This window comes from Lygodium microphyllum, chromosome 24, assembly GCF_053477565.2.
Source record: "Lygodium microphyllum isolate KBCC chromosome 24, Lygodium_microphyllum_v1.1.10, whole genome shotgun sequence".
NCBI lineage: Eukaryota > Viridiplantae > Streptophyta > Polypodiopsida > Schizaeales > Lygodiaceae > Lygodium > Lygodium microphyllum.
The window spans coordinates 4,230,001-4,238,283 of NC_141158.1; positions in this window are offsets into that span (position 1 = coordinate 4,230,001).

Below are 8,283 nucleotides of genomic sequence, written 5' to 3' on the forward strand. Positions count from 1 at the left end.
AACAATATATGGGTATATAGATAGATAGATAGATAGATAGATAGATAGATAGATAGATAGATAGTATCATAGTACCCTAGTATGTACTACCTTGTACCTATTACATACTATCATAGTACCCTAGAACCTCACATTTACTGCATAATGCTTAAGGTACCCTAGCACCTGCTATATAGTATCATAGTACTGCGTACTCGGCACTATGATACTAGAGTACTAGGTGCTAGATACTAAGATGCTATGATATTATGTGCTAGGTACTGAGTACTAGGTACTAAATACTAGTGTTCTATGATACTATATGCTAGGTACTAGGTACTAGGTACTATATGCTAGGTACTACGTAGCCGTGATCGTAGTCGTAGTCGTGGCCGTGGCCGTGTTTTTCCCTATGGGGCATCGCTATTTGCGTTGCTATGATAGCGACGCCGCTATTCTGCCATCGCTATACTTGCATTTCCTTGTAGTGTCACGCAATGCGCGATCACAGTTTTCACGTAGCAAACAACACTCCAAATAAAAGGAAGAAGAAGGAGCGATTTGGGAGAATCTTGACGAGGTGTCCTAGTGTTTTACCCCCCTTTTGAAGAGCCAACGGAACCATCATATTTTTTGTTTGAGCAACAAAGAAGAAGCTAGTATTTGGTGTGGGTTTTTGGTGTACCAGGGAGCTCCATGAGATCTAATACTTGGAGATTACTTCCAAATAGTCCCAAACAAGGATTTTGTTTATCTTCTCAGGTTCTATTAATACATAGTGCTTTGATTCATTGAGCTGTGTCTTCATATTGTTTAAAGGCTTTGGTAGATTTGAATCCCTTGCATATTCTTTTTCTTCTCTTCTATCTCCTATTCTCTACTTTCTTCTCTCTCTGATCCCCGATGGATACGACCTTTCGACAAAAATCCCTGCGATAGAGTGCATCTAAGATTTACTGCATATAACTATAACGAGCATCATGTTGTGTTAGCGCAAAACATGCATTAATCCAACCCATGGCATGGAAGTATTGATAAAATTACGAGACAATCCGTGTAGTGTATTCGACAAGTGCAATGTGAAGTACTTGTGAACCCATAATCCCTGTGATGTGCAAGATTATCGATAAGAAAATATAAATATTTCAAAATGTTCAGTAGCTATCAACAAACTCCAACTCTAATTTATCCAAAAAAACTTCAATCTCGACCAAGGCTATCAAGTTCCCAAGCTCAAAAATCCAAACAAAATGGCAAAAATAATTCTGGATCTAAACAAACACAAAAAATCTAGCTAATAGAACAAAAAAACAAACAAACACACAAACAACTAAGCTATAAAAATCCAAACTACCTAATGTTTTTCTAAGGGGTTTTCACTTTACGCAAAAGCACTTGATATATTTAGGCCTCCCCCTAGTCTGCAAGCATTCATGCGCAACAGTTGCTTTCATAAAGTGATGCTACATCTATCATCCATTCAATTTTTTCATTCTTTTGTTCTAAATGTTTGTGTTCTGACTACTCATCTAATTGAATTGTCATCAACCTTGAGACATACTTTTTTAATCTACATTCATTGATTCTTTGTTTATGTGCCTTCCCATCTAAATCTTCCAATGCATAAGTTCTAGTTTTATAAGTTTCACTGACCCTGAATTGTCCTTCCCATTTCATTTGAAATTTCTTTTGGAAAGTAAAATCCAATGTGTTGTTATATATCAAAACCAAATTCCCTTTTTTCATATTTTTATTTTTGAATTTTAAAGTAATTTGTTGAAGATTTCTTTCTCGACTTCTTTCATAATGATCACATGCCTCTTGTTTGTTCAATTGTGCTTCTTGTAATTGCAACAATCTCTCTGTGAGATAAAATTTTGTCCTCACTCTTACTCAATTTTTCAAACATCCTTAAAACCAGTATTTCCCCTTCAATAGGTAACAAAGATTCTCTTCCATAAACTATTTTAAATGAAGAAAAGCATGTGCTCTCTTTCCTAGCTAAATGGTAAGACCACAAAGCACTTAGCAACTCAATGTCCCATGTTCATTTCAATTGTGCTTCTTGTAATTGCAACAATCTCTCTGTGAGATAATTTTTGTCCTCACTCTTACTCAATTTTTCAAACATCCTTAAAACCGGTATTTCCCCTTCAATAGGTAACAAAGATTATCTTCCATAAACCATTTTAAATGAAGAAGAACATGTGCTCTCTTTCCTGGCTAAATGGTAAGGGCACAAAGCACTTAGCAACTCAATGTCCCATGTCCGAGAACGATCTTTTGTCTTTTTTGACAACATTCTTACTAACTCACATTGAATTGCTCATTTAGACCATTACATTCACGATAATATGGTAAAGAAAACCTCTTTGTTATCTTCATTTTCTCGCAAAGATAATCAATTAGTTCTCCTTTAAAACCTGGTCCCCTAATAGACAAAATCTCTAAAGGTGTCCCAAATTTATAGCATATGTCCTCATATATGAATTTCTCCACATCTATGGCTTTAATGTTTTTAATTGCTTTAGCTTCTTCCCAACGAGAAAGATAATCAACTGTGATCAAAATGTACATCTTTCCTCTTGACATATGCAATAATGGACTGACTGCATCTATTTTCCATTTTTCAAAAATATTGTAAGTAATATTTTTTTTCTTATTTCTAGTTTTAATATTTTCTTACTCATTCTCTAGTATTTATGACAAGATTTACACTAGTGATTGACATCTCTATGAACACTTGGCCACATATATCCTTCACTTAAAATTTTTTGAAGAGTTATTTTATAGGAATAATGTCCTCCACATGCTCCCTCATGATCTATTTCAGGAATATGATATATTTCCTCTTTCGAAGATACTCTCTCAAAATTAAATCCATGTCCTTTGCATAAAGGACATCATTTACTAACTTATACCTTTTAGCTCTTCTCAAAAATCTGTATTTCTTGTCTTTGGAAACAATGGATGATACTTTTCTAGTTAAGAGAAATTCTTCTTCCAATTCAAGGTTTTCTCTTCCTCTATACAAAGAAAAATATGCTTTTATAACAAATACTTGACAAATTGCTTCCTGGGCTGCATTATGAGCTTCCTAATTTTCTTCCTTGGATATATGTTTCAAACTCCAAGCCTCAAACTGATTTAAATCTTTTCGAATTACACATTCTCTTAAATTTGGGATTCTTGATCTGCTAGACTCTGAGAATTTGCTTTACTAATAGTAGAGCATCTCTTCTAATCCTCAATCTTCGAATTCCCATATTTCTTTGACAAAGTAAGATAGTTGCTTGCAAGGTTGCATATTTAGCTTCATTGTTACTTGTTACATCAAGTCTGACAGTTTATTTCCTTATCAACTTTCCTTGTGAATCATAAACTACAATCCCTCCTAATGATGCTTGATGTGCTTTTCAATATGATCCATCAAAGTACATAAAAAATAAGTTTTCAATTTCATGTTTCACTTCTTCTTTGTCTACAATTTTCCTTTTAGCAAGAATGAACTTCCCCCATAAGTCAAAAGATCTGCTATTGTAGCTTGAGTTGAATCCTGAACTTAAAATCTACAATGAAATTCTTTAAGCTCAACAATCCATTTTATAACTCTCCTTGAAAGATTTGAGTTATTCACTAACTATGGCAATAGTGTGTAGCTTGTCAAAATTCTAAAGGGTTTTGGTAGTAAATACTTCCTAAACTTTGTGCAAGAAAATATTAAACTTATAATTACAAATTCAATTTTAGTATACGTCCTTACTATTTGCAACTTCACTTGACTTGCAAAATAGATAGGTATCATGTATCGAGAATTCTTTCCTTGTTGCATAAGAATTGCTCCAATAGCATATTCTCCTACTGATGGATTCATAAAAAATTCCATTTTCCAATTAGGTGTCTAGACCGATGATGCTTGACCTACAGTTTCCTTAACTTGTTGAAACACTTCCTCAGCCTCTATTGTCCACTCTAAAGGATATTTCTTGGCTACCATTTGAAATGGATAGAGCAACTGAGATGCCAAAGGTATGAATCTTGATAGATATCTCACCTTATGAATGAAATTCATAAGCTCTTTTGTATTTTTAGGTGATACTAAAGGAACCAGAGCTTTCACCTTTTTAGGATCAGGCTCAATTTCATTTTTCAAAACCACATGACCAAGAAGTTTCACTTTTGGCTGAGCTATCTTGCATTTTTTTGGATTTAATTGACAACCATCAATGTCCAATATTTCAAATACTTTGTCAAGTTTTTCACAATGTTCAAGTCTTGTAAAATGTACACAAACATCATCAATGAAATCTCTCACAAACTTCCTTAGGAAAGGAGCTAACACTTTTTTTACCCTCCCTTGATAAGAAGCTAGTCCATTACTGAGTCCAGAAGGTAAAACTCTATAACAAAAATAACCCCACAGTGTTATAAAAGTTGTTTTTCTTTGATCAATGGGTAATTGAAAGTACCCTAAATAATGATCACAAACACTATACCTTTCATATGCTGCAACTGAATCCAAAATTTCATCAATGAAAGAAAGTGGATAATGGTCTCTATTTGTGACTGCATTTAGAGGTTTATAGTTTACATAAATTCTCCAATCTCTAGTTTTCTTTGGTGCTATTACTATTGTACTTACCGATTTTGAATATTCAATAGGATAAATAAATCCTGCTCACAACAAATTTTTAACCTCTTCTTTCAAAACAAACATGTTTTCTAAAGTTAAGGGTCTTAGCTTTTGACAAACTGGCTTGACATCTTCCATAACTTCAATTTTTAGCCCTTCCCCTCGCATAACTTTGATTTCTTTGTAGTATGAAGTTAGAAAGAGATTTGGATATTTATTGATAATTGTTTGGTATTGTTTCTTCTCTCCTTTAATTAAGTCTAGACAACATTTTTTCCAACAAGTCTTTTTTTTTGAATGAAACTTAAGGTCGTTCCATCAATCTTTCTAATTCCTCTAGTTTCCCGCCGTCTTTATTTTCTCTTATCATTATGCTCTCCTTATTTTCTTCAATTTAATATTCATTACTAGAACTCTATTTGTTTTTCTTGTGAAAGTTCTTCTTCAAATGATAATTCTTCATCCTTTAGCAAAAACAAAAGTCCTTTTTCTTTAGATGAAGGATTAAAACTATGTTTTTCAACATTTCTAGACACTCTCAAAACTATTGAATGTCTGACATGTATTATTGACTTTTCCCTGATGTCTAAAGGATTTTTTCTTCTTTGTTTCTATTATTATTGATAAAACCTCTGGGTCTAAGTCACTTTCTAAACTTTCATCCTCACTTTTTTCTTCCTCAGAACTTCATTGATCTCCTCCTCTTCTTCTTCTTCACTATCATACTCATTTATTAGTTCTTTTCTTGAGGCCATATCAAACTTATTTGCTATTTCTCTACGATCATAAATTGTGATGATTCCTCTCCCCCAATCCTATATTGCACGTGCCTTCCTAAGCTAAGGTCTACCTAGGATAAGTGAAAAAGCACCCAAACCTACTAGCATAACATGGCAAGTTAATTTCATAGCTACTCCATACACCTTGACTTTCCAATTTTGAATTATTCCTATACATTTCACTTCAGCATGATTTGCAAGCTTGATCCAAAATCTAAATCTTGAAATTATTCGGCATCTGAATTGTTCTACATATGCTTGTGTAATCACACTTACTTGTGCTCCTCCATTAGTAAATGTCTCTCCTATGTTCTGATTTTTATACAACCATAGGAAAAATATCAGATAACTCTTCTACACTCAAAACTCTTACTGTTCATTTTTTTCTTTCTCTCTTTTGGATTTACTGATTTCTTCCATAGTCCTCTCATCCTAGGACACAACTCCATCAGTTGAGAAAATGTTATATCTACTTTTCTACCAGTTTGTCCCATTAGTCCCCCATTACTTCTTCCTAAAGGCCTACCTATCAAAGCTTCTACCCTCATGTTTTGCATTTGTCCTGACAATTGATCCTCAACCTTTGGACATTTTTTCTTGCTAAAATCTGAAAATTTTGTCCATCCCCTTGCCAATTTTGGTCTCTATTTTTTATGTTTGATATTCTATATGTTTCTCTCTTTTTTATTTTTTATTTTTTATTTTTTTTCTTTGGCAATCATCACTACTTCTTCAAAAGTGCTTGGTTTCTTTATTTCTAATTTTGTTCTCACCTCTCCTTGTAAAATTTTCATACAATATTTTATTTTCAACATTTTAGGCACTCTCTCCCCTGGACCTAGGGATGTGTTCTAACAATCCCACAATCGAGTGTATTCTAGGGTAAAAAATTCTATGGTCTGGTCTTGTTTTTTTGACAAGTTTCTATTTTTCACCAAAGGTCCTAGGAAGTTTTCATTTCTTTAAATCTATCAAGAAATACCTATTTGGTAGCTTCATATTTCATAGGAATAGGAGGATTTCTCAATCTAATAGTTTTCTTATAATCATCAAACCAAATTTGACCCTCACCCAACAACTAAAATATTAAAATTTAGAGTTTTAAGATTGAGTCACACTACAAGATATAGGCCTTATACCGACGTTAAAAGCGACGAAAATGTAAATAAAAAATTTTCCCATCATCACAAAAAGCGTCGTTATTGGCGATGCCATAGAACAGTCGGTATCAGCGTTGTTATTAGTATCGCTATTTGCGTCGGTATCTTTGCGATGCTGATACCGACACAAATAACGATGCTCTGTGATGTTAATAACGATGCCAATAATGATACGTGCAGGTAAATTTGTGACGCTAATAGCGACGGTAATAGGGAAACAAAATTTTTTATGGCAAGGCAGCAAGCTGCCTTGCCACATATAGCACTTGTGCTTTATTTGGGCCATACAAAATAGTTTCTACACTGTGTACAATGATCGTGTAAACAAAAACAAAGTGTACTTCAATCATAACACTGATACATGAAATAAATACATGATCGCATAATGAAAGCGACTGGTACAATTATGGCAAGATACATAGAAAATGTCTACACAGATCAGGCGACCAAAAAAGAAGGGTATGTGAGCTCCAGGGATCTAAGGGCGAGCTATACATCCTCGCCAAACTGAAAGCTCGTCTCGTCGCAAAGGAGTATCGAACGGACTCTGGAAAAAAAGAAACAACTACACATCAGTCCACCATACAATAATGCATTTTAATTAAACATGGTAACTATGGACAAGAAAGATGAGTGACTTACAGGGTTGCCGCATTGTCAAGTGTTTTTTTGAAAACTGAAAAGCCCTAGTCAAACTATAGTTAGATTTGATTTTTGCTAGCTTATTTATTTGCATGACCGTTTGTTTTGTTGTTTCATAATTGGATTTCTTGTGCTTGTCTAGCCTAGGATTTGCTTCTGTCATTTTGTTTGAGTGTGAAACTTGATAGCCTTGGTCGAGCTTGGTATTTTTTTAGACAGGTTGAAGTTTGTATTTGTCAATAACTATTGAACATTGAGGAGCTAGGTACGTATTCTTGTTGAGACTCATGCACATCACAGGGATTATGGGTTCACGAGCACTTCACATTGCACTTGTTGATATACTGCACTCGGGGATCGTCTCCTGTTCTTATCAAATATTTTCATGCCATGGATTGGGATTATGCACATTTTGCACCATCATTGAGCACTAGCACGGCATGAGGTCCGCTGCAACTATATGCAGTAAATTTTAGATACACGCGCATATGAGAGAGCACATGTCATTGAGCACGCACATTTCTTGCACGCACGATATTTGGGATGCTCATCATAAAGTTAGGAACCTCTGGTTGAGAGTGTAAGGTGGTTGGGAGAGTTAGAGGGTTGTGAAGGACGCCATCAATTGTGAGAAGGGTTGTTCTTATCTGGTCAACATCTTGAGGATCATCATTTTTTAGAGTGATTGTGAGATTTTGGATGGGTGGAGCGGAGTATATCATATCTTCTTATGAGAGTTGAGAGGTGAGGATAAGGAATTTTAAACTAATAAGGAATTTTGTTTGCATTTTGCATGACGCACGATCACATCTAGATAGACTAGGCACAATTTCTTCAATGCATACATTATTTTTGTGTGAGCATGGATTGATTGATTGCATATCATGGATCCAACATTGCATATTTTTTCAAATCATGAATGATTGGGCACGGAGTTCATTTTAAAAAACCATATTCCTGCTAGGGCACATTGCATAAAAAAACAGGTTTATATCTAGAGAATATTTTGAAGACTCAAGGATCAAAGGAAAAGGTCGTACATTTTACATCATCAGCGAGTATTTCTTGAAGAAAAAGAGGACATGTGTGG